The 13,341-nt window shown below is 43.8% G+C and overlaps 1 protein-coding gene across 4 annotated transcripts in view; it reads right to left on the minus strand.

The window, feature by feature from the left end:
* The window catches only part of TRERF1 (transcriptional regulating factor 1), a 334,655-nt gene that overhangs the window by 287,452 nt on the left and 33,862 nt on the right, over positions 1 to 13,341 (minus strand). The window contains exon 1 of one of the 4 annotated variants that reach the window (XM_072642157.1): positions 9 to 301. The exons of the other annotated variants lie outside the window; for them this stretch is intronic. The gene's annotated coding sequence lies outside the window, so the exon portion shown is untranslated. Of the gene's footprint in view, positions 1 to 8; positions 302 to 13,341 lie in introns of those variants that run through there. 4 annotated transcript variants of the gene reach the window in all.

Genomic DNA, 13,341 nt, shown 5'->3' on the forward strand with positions numbered 1-13,341 from the left:
AAACTTACTCTGAAGCGTGCAGTCTCCTCTACACTGGAAACTTACTGCCCTGTATAACGCCCTCCCTTGCCCCTCTCTTCCCCAGCCCTCTTCACGCCAGCAACTTAAAGTCTCCGCATGCAGACTCTTCTTTCCTTCCCTCCTGGAAATTTGCAACGCTGGGCTCTGCCCGGGTGCATCCACCCTCCCCTCCAGGAAACTTACTCCCCATCTGCATGCACCGCCTCGGAGCCTTAAGCTAAGAGGAAAGGGGAGAAAGGAGAATACATCTGTATCCATCGCCCCTCCCCCGGCTGCAGCCCAGGCCGGGCAAAGCCACTGTAACCTGGTCTTACCTTTGATTCTACCCCGCTTCCCACAACGCGCCCCCCAAGCCTTTCTTACCCCGCTCCCCAGCGCCCCGTCCTCGCTCCCATTACCCACCCCTAGCAACCGTTCCCAAGCTCCTCTCGCTTTTTTTTAATTTTATTTTTTTTTAAATCCAAGGATGCAAATTCCTCCCCTGTCAGCAAATCGACTGTCAAATTATTTTCTTGCAAAAGGAGAAAAGGGGAGGGGAGGAGGGAAAGGAGAAGCAGAACAAGGAGGAGGGAACGGGGGGGGGGGGGAAGAGGAGAGGGCAAGCGTGGAGATATCCCTCCGCTGAGATGGGTCTGGCCCCAGGCTGAGAAAGCAGGAAGTAAGGTGTCCAGCGCCCCAGCCTCTCCCCGCCAGCCCAAGCAGCCCAAGCAGCCCGGCCTGAGCCTGGGGGACCCGACCTCATTGTTTGCATCCTTCCGACGGGAGCTTTGTTATTTACTGATTTATCCTGCAAAAGCTCGCCCCACTCTGGGGAGCCAGGGGGAGCAGGGGATGGGGGGGAGGGGCTCAAGTCCAATGCCAAGGGAGGTAGGGACCGCAGGGCAGGTACAGCGGCCGCCCGGCGGAGGACCTGTCAAGTCAAGCTGTAGGGGAACCCCCCTCCCCTCCCCCACGCTCTCCGCCCTTCACTGCTTCTGCTAGTAGAAAGAGGCCTGGAGGAGGGGGCGTGGGTATGGCCTGGGCGCTGCCTCCTAGATCCAGACCTGTACGGGAGCGTGTCCTGCTATGCTTGAACCGTCCGCCTTCTCCCGCACCCCATTTACTAGAATTCCCTCATCAGTAAATTGGGTCTGATTTGTTACAATTTCTCGACTGGGAGCTGGAGCAGTGGGGAGTGGGAGGGGGTGAACGTCTTCCTCCACCAGCTCCCTCACCTACCACCCCTCCCCCCGCTGCTTTAGGCTTGGGGACCCAGATGGGGCGCCCAGGAAAAGGCATCGGGCTTAAAAGGTTCAGGGCTAGCGCATCCCTCTCTGAGCGAGGATGATGGGGGAAGGGTGGCCCAGGCTCTAGACGTCGTAGAAAATGTAGATCTCTAGGGAGGGGTCTCAGGCCCTCGGAAGGAGGCTGGGGAGGGAGGTTGCCTAGGAGAGAGGGGCTGGGGGCAGCGCCTGGAAAGGGGAGGGAGTGCATGGGGTGCAGCCGCTGGAGAACGCCCCTCCTCACACGCCATGACTGTGTAACGTGGTGTAAGGGAGGAGGGGACTGAAAAAGGAGGCAGCCCGAGCTGGATTAGTATTGGTGCAAAACCTAAACCCTCTCCTCCCGGTCTCCTCCTCCCAGCCTCCTTCTCCTCCCCCTCCTCCTCCTCCTCTTCTCCTTCTCCCCCTCCTCCTCCTCTTTCTCTCTCCTTCTCCTCCTCCTACTCTGCGGGGAAAGCTGCTGCACCCAAACTCCAAGCCAAAGCGCTCTGCGAAATAGGCAGAGTGGGAAGATGAAAAGCCACTAACGGGTTAAAACTTCCCCTAGCTGCCAAACTCTCCGCCGAAAAAGCCACGCTATGGTCCTGAAGTTAGAGGGCGGCCGGCCGGGTATGTCCAGGTGTATGACCTGGTCCTACAGTCTGTGTCCCACTTCCTTTCAATATTTCTTGGACTCCCAGGCCCAGGAATATTTTTTTCAATGGGCTCATCAGACAAATGTCTTGTCTGCAAGCCAGATGAGAGGTCTCTTTCCTGGAGGACCGACCAGACATGCCGAGTTAGTTACAATGGGGAAACTTCCAGTAGATTTCTGTATTTCAGCGAAACAATTAAAAGGTTTATGAGAGGGGATGCTGGGGAAGGGAACGAACCGAGGGATTCCTTCCTTTCACCCACCCCAGTATTATGTAATGACAAAAGGCAGACAGGCTCTTCCAACCACCTATCCCTTTTCTCCTCTCCCCTTCCCCTTTCCCAGCCACATGGGTGTTGGGTGTGGACTGGGTGGGGGGGAAGCTATATTGGGATCTTTAAGCATGAGGTCATCGCCTAGAGAGAGCTGCTGCCTGAGTAACTGAGATTGTGTGTATTTTAAGGGGTGGAGGGGCAGGGATTCTTGGACTTCTCTAACTCTTGGAAAATTCTCCTTCTAGCCCAGTTTGCGGTTGTGAAGGGCCCCGCAGCAAGGCCAGTAGATCCTGCTTGGTGGAATGACTTAACACTATCCCAGTCCCTGAGCACTACAACTTCCTTTTTATAGAGGCCTATATAAGTTGAAAAGGCAAGACAAGAGTTCACTCTTGCAGAATGCTATACTAAAAGGCAACAACTCTTCTTTCCTTCTTGGATGCTGGAGTACTCAAAGCCCAAGTACTTTTCTGAAGTACTTTCCCTAAAGGCAAGGTTCAGGTGGGACCAAAAAAACTCACTCCATTCAGTGGGTACCGAGGATATCGACAACTCATTTCTCAATCTCAAGGATCACTGGGAAAGGAAAGCCTTCCCTCTCAGCAACCACCTGGGCTTATAGTAGGAGCTGGGGAGAAATAGTGCTGTTTGTCTTTTTGGGAGAAGCAGCTGGGACTTGAGGCTGAAGTATCTTTGGAAGAGACCTCAACCCTGAAGAGATTCTGAAAGAAGCCAGCTTAGGAACTTTGAAGCCAACCCAGAAAGGATTTTATCTTGTCTCTGTTTCTTCCCCTCCTTCCAATACCTTTCTCAGATCCATATACAGGAATGAGTCTAGAGAGCAGTGTGGGGTTTGATATGATTTAGTAGAGTCATTGCCACTTTAAGCAACCAACCCACCTGACCCTGAGGGTAATACCTGCAGTTAAACTTGTAGCTTAATATAGTACTCTATCCCATTCTCAGTGAGTCCAGAATGTCAGCTTCTAGGGGAAAAAAATGACCCTTTCTTGATTACTTGGAGCAAGGAGATATAAGGAAATCAGATACCAACGATCAAAAGACTTTCATTTACTCGGTAAAGATACAGTATCAATCATCTCTCAATTATCCACACAACTGAAAAGAACTTTAGTTCTAATAGGCAGTCAGGAGAGCTAGGTTCTCTAGTACTGTCCCCAATTCTGCAGAATTAGGTTGGCTGGACTTGGTTATCTCAAAGGCCCCATAGAGCTAGGAATGTGTTAGTATATGTTTAACAGTTGACTTTTGTGGGGAGTGAGGGTGGAGGAGAATGTATCCATGACACACTTTAATTTGCATTATTAACATTTCTCCATCACTTAAGTCTTAAGACAATCAGCATAAGAAAAAAATCTAGCCCCAATTTTGTGTAGCCCTTGCCTGTTTGCAAGGTGTAAATGCTCACACTGAAAATGTATGTGTATCTTTGTCTCCTGAGCCATTTAGAGCTGGCTCAAACACACTCAATGCTTACAGGATTTACTTTAAATGACAGTTCCAATAGATCACATTTATATGGCATTATTAGGTTTATAAAAATCTTTCTTCCCAGCCACCCTAAAATTTTGGGAGCCAGTAACTTCCCCTCTCTAGGTCTTGTATTTTCTCCTCTGTAAAAATGAAAGGGTTGGATTAAAAAATCTCTAAAATTTCCCTAAAATTCTAACCCCTGTGATCCTATATCTCTAGTATTAGTATTTCTAATCCTATTTCTCTAGTATTATCCTGATTTTATAGATGAGGAAACTGAATCTCAATATATCAAGTGTGTGTTTGTCCTTCACTGCCAAAGAAAACCATGCCATCAGAGAAATAATGACATGACTTACACTTGACTTTGTTTTGAGTGAGGGAGGGCTGTGTAGGTCACCAGCCTCAATTCTCCTCCAGAGCCATCTGAATCCAGTGACCAGATATCCATCAGGATGATTGGAGATGACCCAGGATGAGGCAACTGGGGTTAAGTGACTTGCCCAAGGTCACACAGCTAGTGAGTGTCAAGTGTCTGAGGTGAGATTTGAATTCAGGTCCTCCTGACTCCTTCACTGGTGCTCTATCCACTGCACCACCAAAGGTCACATAACTTAGGGCACTAGAACCCAGGTATGTTTTAATTCCTGTAAGCCAAATTTTCTGATAATTATTTTTAGAAACATGTTCAGTCATAGGCTTTAAAAAAAAATCAAAATGTTATCATGGATCACAAATCTTATACTGTATTCCCCAAGCTCCTCCTGGAACTAACAGTGCTGCAAAATTATAAGGTGTTACATAGTATCTTTATTATTATTATCATTTATAGGTTGAAGTTCTCTCTATTCCCAGCACTTGGCCCTGACCTTTATTGGTACCCTCCATTTTAAACAGCGTATTCAAAAGAAATTCTCCAAAAAACAAAAAAAGAATTCTGCAACCTCATATTGCTGCTGTAATTCCTCTACTCTTTTATCCAGCCAGCTAGCCCATAACTACCCTACCTTAACACAACCTTGACCAAAAACTGACTGACTATAATCTCATCTTCTTCAACCACCATGCCTTTTTACCAACAATGAGAGAAAATTTTTCTCCCTTCCTCTGTCCTTTCTTCAGTAAGGCATTTAATGTTGTACCCAGCAAGAAAAACTTACATTCAAGTTGAGAACCCAAAGCCTACAGGCTTCCAGAGATAATGTCAGTGCTTTTCCCCATGTATAAGCCAGAAGGAAGCAAAGTGGAAATCAACTAGACTGGACCTAGAGTCTAGGGAGTTGTCAGGCTGTAACAGCTGTCTTTCTGGCAGACAGGGCAAAGTGGATGGGCAAGACTTAAGGATGTGGTGAAAAATGACCAGAGTACAGTTTAAAGGAAGAAAGATAGTAGGGCTGCCAGGGACTCGAGGAAAGCCAAGTTGACCCAGAAAGAGGTGATTGTAGGAAATCACAAGCATTTTGTTCACCATCTCTCATCAAGAATGTGTTGGACAACTGATTTCTTTAGCTGGTGAAATATACTAGTCAGTGGATAAACACGTATTAAGCACCTACTGTGCTAAGCACTAGCTTACAAATATGATAAAAATATGAAAAAACAGTCACTGCCCTCAAGAAGCTTAAAATCTAATGGGAGAAAAAAAAAACACCAAAAGCAAGCTGAGGCAGGGGGAGGGCTGAGGAAGAAGGCACCCATGTGAGGTCATGGTGCAGTCCAGTCCAAGAAGAGCAAATTGGGGGAAAGTGAATTACTGGCCTGGAAGCTTTCTTTAAATGGAGTCTTTAGGAGGAGTTCTTTATTTGCTCTTTAGCCCTCCATTAAGAGGGGCAGAGGGTACTGAGAGTACTGATGAAATGTGAATACCAAAGCTGATTCAGTCTCAAAGGGTGATGAGTTTCCTGATCAATGGGTTAAGTGAGAGAAATAGAATTGAGAGGCCAGTGTAGTGATTGCCAGTAGTTTCACTAAACTTTTCCAGGCCTCAACTTCTTCATTAGTACAATGAGGGGGAGAACAAGATGGTGTCAAAAGTCCCTTTGAGTGCCAATGTTCTATGATTCTGTTGAAAGGGAGAAAGAATTGGGCTGAAAGTGAATGAAACATAGCTGATTCACAATCAAATGGCAATGTCCTCATGGGACATTCTTATAATATTCTTGGAGATGTTTTCAGTGCCCTAAATTTAACCAGCTGGAATTATTTTTAAGTATGACCCCATTTTGAAATGGAAGATTGTAATTTTTTTTGAGAACATCTACCTTTGAGGATAAAGATAGGGAACATATTTGGTCACTCATCAAAGAAGCAGGCACTAGCCATATTCTTTCTGTCATAGTAGTAACAGATGGCCAAAAACGTTCCTCAAACAGGAAAAACTAGAGGCCTGACAACATAGGGCTAGAACATTGAGAAAAATGCAACCTCTGATTCCTGCCCTACTATCTGCTAGAGTTGGAAGGCTCAGGGAGAGAACATCATTGAATTCCTGTTTCACAAGCCAGTGTCCATGAGGACAGGACAAGTCAAAGGGTGGTGTTATAGAAATGAGTGATGGGTGTAATTAATGACACTGGTAAGGAAAGGGCTCAGTGATCAAGAGGTAAATGAGTCAGATGCAAGTTTAAGCAATGAAACCGTGTGGCCGTGGGGTGTTTCTCAAATTCTTGCTTATTTGGGGAAAGCATAATGTGCCATTCTATAATAGCTAGTGCAAAGGGGTGGGGGGTGGGGGTGGAGAAAGTCATGGAAACAGAGATCTTATGTAACCCTCATCATTAAACCAATAGGATGATATAATTTGCTGACAGTCAGCTCAACTCAAGAATCTATTAGAGAGAATGGTGTTAAGAAAATGGGTACATTTTCATTTAAGATTGACGTTTCTCAATATAAGTGACATATCCAGTATTTGTTCAAGTTAATACTAAGTGATGGTATCTTTGGCATAAGGGAGTGGGGTGAGACCAGAAGGATAGGTTTGAGACTTCTGTGAAGGTTCTCAGATGAGGACAGAGGAAAATAGATCAAAGAGTTGAGATAAGGAAGGGTCCTTACAGTCATCAATGCAACGTCCTTAGACTCAAAAAAGGTAAGAGATTTGCCTAAAAGGCAGCAGGATTTAGTAAAAGGAAAAAACAATTAGGGGAGAGATCCTTGTGTTTGAATCCTGCCTCTAATTCTAACTAGGCTATTCTGAGCAAATTACTGAACTTTGGTCAGCCTCTTTTTCCTCGTCTTTAAAATGGGGATAATAGCAATGTAATGATGCAATGAAATAAAATGAAATGGAATGTGTGAGATATGATATGATATGATATGATATGATATGATATGATGTAAGGTAATATGGGAGACAGTAAGGTTTAGTGAGGACAGCCAGGTGGCACAATGGATAGCATGTAAGACCTAGTGTTAGGAAGACTCCCCTTCCTGAGTTCAAATCTGACTTCAGATCCTTACTAACTGTGTGACCTTGGGAAGGTCACTTAACCCTGTTTGTTTCAGTTTCCTCATCTGTAAAATGATCTGGAGAAGGAAATGACAAACCACTCCAGTATCTTTGCCAAGAAAACCCCAAATGGGGTCGCAGAGCATTGGACATGACTGAAACAACAACAAACAAGGTTTAGTGGATAGAAAGCTGACCTGGGAATCAAGAAGACCTAGAGTCAAGTCCTTCATATAACACTGGACTATGTGATCCTAGGGGAGTTAATTAACCTCTTAGTCCCTCAAAGACTTGAAGTTGTAAAGCAATCAGAGATATGCATTGGGAAAAGAAGTTTCCACACTAGGAGTTCCCCATAATAATGAAATCCCAAGTCTGATAAAAAATAAAAACATCCTGCAATGGAATGGAATGGATGAGTCAATCTGGCATACTAGATGGAGAGAATTAGCTCTTCTTCATCCAGAAGATGTGATTTCAGCTCCTATCTCTGACACATATTGGATAAATAGGCTTTCATGAAGAGAAGGTGGGCCAGTAGGTGTTGAACCCTGGGGGCAACATCATCTTTGGCCCTTCCAGTAATGCTATTCCCAGGATGTGCCACACCAACACTGGCACCCCCTACCTAGCTGTGTAACCTGAGCAAGTAACCACCTTTCATTGTCTCCAGTCATGATGACTATAAGGTGCCAAATGGGCTCAGGATCAGCACATAAGAGGGAACTCACTTGCTGGGAGTTCCTGACTAGAATGAAATCAAGGATCAGTGAAAGGCTGCGTAGTAGATATAAGGGTACCCAGCCTTGGAAGCAGGAAAACCTCTATGTGCACCACCACTTAGTCAGGTTTCCAAGACAGTAAGTTTCAATGATATCCACACCTAGCAAGATAATCATGAGGATGAAATGAGATAACATCTGTTTTCTCAATGCCAGCTATTATTATGATTGAGTAACAAAGCCAGCACAGGAACCCAGGCTTCTTAACTTCTGGTCCATCACGCAATTGACTTCAGCCTTCTTCTGTCTGCCTCCTTAAATCATATTTCCATGGAAAAACTGTGTAGCCTCTCCAACCCTATAGAAAAGTCAGTTCAAACCATTTAGGTTATGGTTTAATAGCCTGCACCTAAAAAGATGTGCTTCCTCAACAAGGCACACATTTTGACATCAGTTATGGTGATTGTCACAGAGTGTGGTCCATAGTCTGTGGATATTCTCTGAAGGTTCATGGTGTGTCATTTATAAATATAATTTTAGGGTTGGAAGAGACGTTGTAAATGCCTTATTCTTGGAGTAGTACTGTAAGCTTCCTGAGATCACCGAATCATTCAAAGACATGATCATTCATCATCATCATCATCATCATCATCATCATCATCATCATCATCATCATCGTAGCTGGGGCAGATAGGTGGCACAGTGGATAGAATGTTGAGCCTGGAGTCCAGAAGACTCCTCTTCCAGAGTTCAAATCTGGCCTCATACACTTCCTAGATGTGTGATCCTGGGCAAGTCAAGAACCAGGAAAAATGGGAGGAAGATGCCAAGAGGCAAATTTAGGCTTCCTAGCAATTAGAGCTGTCCAGAAGTGACATGCCCTGCCTGATGAGGTGGTGTATTCTGCCTCCTTGTCAGATATGTTATATGAGGGATTTCCATTTCCTATATGAGTTGGACTCAGTAACTGTTACGATTCCTTTCAACTCTCAAACTCTGGATAAACAACTACCATGAGTAGTTCCTGCTTACCATGGCTACCTCCAGAATGGAAAGTGACTGGATCAATCAGGTCAGTGACCGTCAAAGAGGATTATGAATCCTGAATCATATATCATAAATTTCAAATTTTGAAGGGACCTCAGAGATCATCTAATACAACTCAGCCATTTTACTTATAGAGCTGAGGCTCAGGGGGGTTAAATGACTTATCCAAGGTGACACAGGCAGTTGGCAGCAAATGCAGGATTTCAACCCACATCCTCTAACTCTAGATTCAGTGCTGTTTTCACTGTAACCCACTGCCATCAACAATATTGGCATAACTGATTAACCTCTCTAAAAGTGGGACTCCTGGCAAGGAAAGGATCATTCATGGACTCTAATATCAATATATAATCTCTGTATCCTCAAAGTAGGACCTTCTCACCAAAAGCATGGGCATCCATCAATGCCTAAGGAACACACTGAATCCAAAGACCCAGTGACATTGGTACAAAATTGTTCATCTTCAGTGGAGGGAATGGCTGATTTCTTCCAAATACCAACCCTAATTATTCAGATGAGAAATTTAAAATGGATAGAACCATGGTACCATTAATACCTTGATGAATGAGAAAGCGTTTTTGAATCCGGTTTCTGACTAACTGTGTGATTTGGGCAAACCCTTTCAATCCTCTGAGATTTAATTAGCTTTCTCATTGGTCCAATGGGGATAATAATACCTATAGCACCCACCTCACACGGGTGTTGTGAGTATCGGAGGAATTAATGTAGGTTTTGTAAACTTTAAGCTATTATATGAATGTTGACTATTATTATGTTGAACTAGAAACCACTTCCCAACCTCCAGCAACATCATGGCCACTACTCATTAATTGAATAATAGCTGACATTTATATAGCACTTTAAGGTTTGCAAAGCACTTGACAAATATGAGCTCATTTTAATAATAATAACTAATTTATAGAGCACTTGCTATGTGCCAGGCACTGTGCTACACACTTTACAATTACCTCACTTGATCTTCACAACAAACCTGGAGGGAGGGGGAGGTGATGTTATTCCCATTTTAGAGATGAGGAAACTGAGACAGACAGGAGTTAGTTCTGAGGTCACATTTGAACTCAGCTCTCCTTGACTCTAGATCTGGCACCTACATGGAAAAGTACCAGATTTGGAGTTAAAGGAGCTACATTCAAAACTCAACTCTCCCACTTACCAACTAGCCTCAGCAAGCCACTTAACCTTTGTGTGCCTCAGTTTCCCCCTCTATAACATGAAAGGGTTGGACTAGATGATCTCTGAGTTCCTTTCCAACTTTAAATCTCTTATCTATGATCATAACATGGTACCATGTCTTTGTATCCACAGCATTCACCACTGCACCTTGCACATGACAGAAATCTAATTAATCCTCACTGGATTGGCCTGAATGTGTCCTTGTATTGATAAGGTTCAGGTCATAAAAGTTCTGAATCTTTCTCAATACTACACCAACAGCCTGGATAGAATGTTTAGGTTTTTAAAACAGTTATTATTAGTGACATGTAAAACCTAAAAATTCAGTCCAACAAGCTGTCAGCGGTAGAAAGGGATGTGAGTCAATCAGACCTTTGCTGATTCTGTGAGAAAGAAGGGGCAGAACACAACTGCTGCTCCTCTCTACTAGCTCCAGGAAATGACACTTATGCATCAAGCCAGCTACAATGGGGATATAGTGTTTACCCTCAGGACATGTTTTGAAAGGCAGCCTTCAGAGGCATTGGCTCATCTTCAGAGGGTCCAATGCAAGAAGTTTTTGGAGGGGATTTCAGATATACAAGGCAATGTGATCAGAACAGTCTGGGAACATTCTGGGTTTCCTCCCTTCTGTGTAAGGTCTCCCTGGCTCACTGAGGCATTTAATCTGGGGGTATATAGCATGTTTTGTGTTGTGTAGGGGAAGTGGTCAAGGTAACAATCATCTGATCTCTGAGCCTGTAAAAGCAAGTATCGCGGGGACTAAGGCAGAGCTGTGATCTATATTTGTTGTTTACCCATGTCCAACTTTTTGTGATCCCATAGATTTGTCCATGGAGTTTTCTTGGCTAAGATACTGAAGGCTTTGCCATTTCTGTCTCCAGTGTGTTCCCATTTTACAGATGAGATAAATCTGAGGTAAATAGGGATTAAGTGATTTGCCCAGGGTCACCCAGCTAATAAGTGTCTGAGGTCATATTTAAAACTCAGATCTTTCCAATTCTAGGCTCAGGGCACTATCCGCTGTACCACTTAGCTACTCAGTAATCTATATAGGAACTGACATTGACAAGTATCCTCAGAATCAGCTGTGAGCTGTGCCTCTGAAGCTTCCAATTAAGGCCTTCACCCTTTCCCCAAAACTAAGGTAGCATAGTAGATAGTGGGTCTAGAGTGAGGAAGACCTGAGTTCAAATATGACCTCAGACATTTATTTAGCCATATGACTCTGGGCAAGTTCACTTAACCCTTTTCAACCTCAGTTTCCTTATCTGTAAAATGAGCTAGAGAAGGAGATGGAAAACCATTCCAATATATTTGCCAACCTTAAATGAGGTCATGAAGAGTTGGACACAACTGAAAATATAAATGATTAAGTGACACATACGTAGTACAATCAAAATATATAAGAGGTCAGAAAAAGGAATGTAGCTGAGACTGGTCTAGACTTCATGGAGAACACAAGGGGCACATTGGAGCCAGTTTGAACCAGCTCTTGAGCTGACTGTTAAGTTTTCGGCATAAGCATTTAACCCCTGGAATTTACCCCGTGGAAATTGAAAAGCCTACAAATCAGGGCTTGATTTATTCTCTCGTACATTTGTCTAGACTTAAGACAGTCATGGAGAAAATGTTGATAATGCAGAATTAAACTTTAAAACATGTCTGTGTACAGAGGCTGGTTGTTAAATATTTGCCATCACAACACAAGAGAAGATGAAACTTGATGCAAGCCCTGAAAGATGGTTAGGTGGTATAAATACCAAATATTACATATACTTTCACATATTTTCACTGGGGAAAAACAGTATGAGGCAGAATCGTTCAGTGAATTAGTATTAGATTACATGTTAGAGAACCTAGACTCAAATCCCACTTCTGCCACTTTATGCCCATGTGACCATTTTGTTATTCAGACGTTTCAGTTGTATCTGACTCTTCAGGACCTCATTAGGGGTTTTCTTGGCAGAGATACTGAAGTGGTTTATCATTTCCTCCTCCAGCTCATTTTACAGATGAAGAAACTGAGGCAGACAGGGTGAAGTGACTTGCCCAGAATCACACAGATAGGAAGTATCTGAAGCTGAATTTGAATTCAAGAAGATGAGTCTTCCTGACTTCAGGCCTGGTATGGGCAAGTCTTTTAAATCACTTTTGAGTTTCCATTTCTTCTTCTGTAAAGGGAAGATGTTGATGCTTCTAAGCATCCCTAAATACATATGTCCTTACAAGGTAGTGCTCAGAAGGTAGGATGAGCAGGAATTGAGAGGGAGTAAATACATAAATTAGATTACAGTAAAGCACATATATATTAGATAGTAATGAAAGATAAGACTGGATAGGTAGAATGAAGCTACACTGTGAAAGGCCTTAAATGTCAGGCTATTCTCAGCCTGAGCCTAACACAACAGGCAATGGAGTTTTCTGAGTAGGACAGTATGTGAAACAGTAGTATGAATTCACATTCTAAATCTCTAAAGCCAAAGATTTCACAGGTCCAGCTTACCACCATCCTAAATGCTGATGTCAAAAAGCCTAGGCATATTCCTCCTTTCATGAACTGCTAAGGCAGAGGTGGGGAACCTGCAGCCTTAAGGCCACATGTGACTCTCTAGGTCCTCAAGTGTGGCCTTTTGACTGAATCCAAATTTGAAGGCCATAGGTTTCCCACCCTTGTGAGGACTACAGAGGCTGCGTGGGCAGTAGCTACACCTGGGCTAAGTGGAAGGCATTCTGATTGGCTTAGCTAATTTCCAAGGATCCATTGAGTATGCTGTTACCCATCTTGTGACCAAGAGTCTATGAACTCAAAATGCGGAGTGAGACACACAGTTTCAGATATAGTCAATGTGAGAATTTGTTTTGCCTGAGTATATATGCTTTTACAAAAGTTTTTTTTCTTTTTTTCCTCCATTGTAGGAGTATGAGGATAAAAGAGGAAGAAGGAAAGAAAAAGAGAAAGAGGAAAGGGAGGAGGGAGGAGGAAAGAAAGAAGGAAAGAATGGAAGAAAAAGGGAGAGAGGAAGGGAAGGAAGGAAAGAAGAAAGGAAATAAGAAAAAAGGAAAGAAGGAAGAGGGAGAGAGGAAGGGAAGGACTAAAGAAAGAGGTAGAGAAGGAAGAAAGAGAAAGGGAGAGAGGAAAGGAAGGAAGGAGGGAAGGAAGGAGGGGAGGAAGGAAGGGAAGAAGGAAGGAAGGAGGGAGGGACGAAGGGAATGAAGGAAGGTCATTGAGGCATCCTTT

This window comes from Notamacropus eugenii, chromosome 2 (genome assembly GCF_028372415.1).
Source record: "Notamacropus eugenii isolate mMacEug1 chromosome 2, mMacEug1.pri_v2, whole genome shotgun sequence".
Classification (NCBI taxonomy): Eukaryota; Metazoa; Chordata; class Mammalia; order Diprotodontia; family Macropodidae; genus Notamacropus; species Notamacropus eugenii.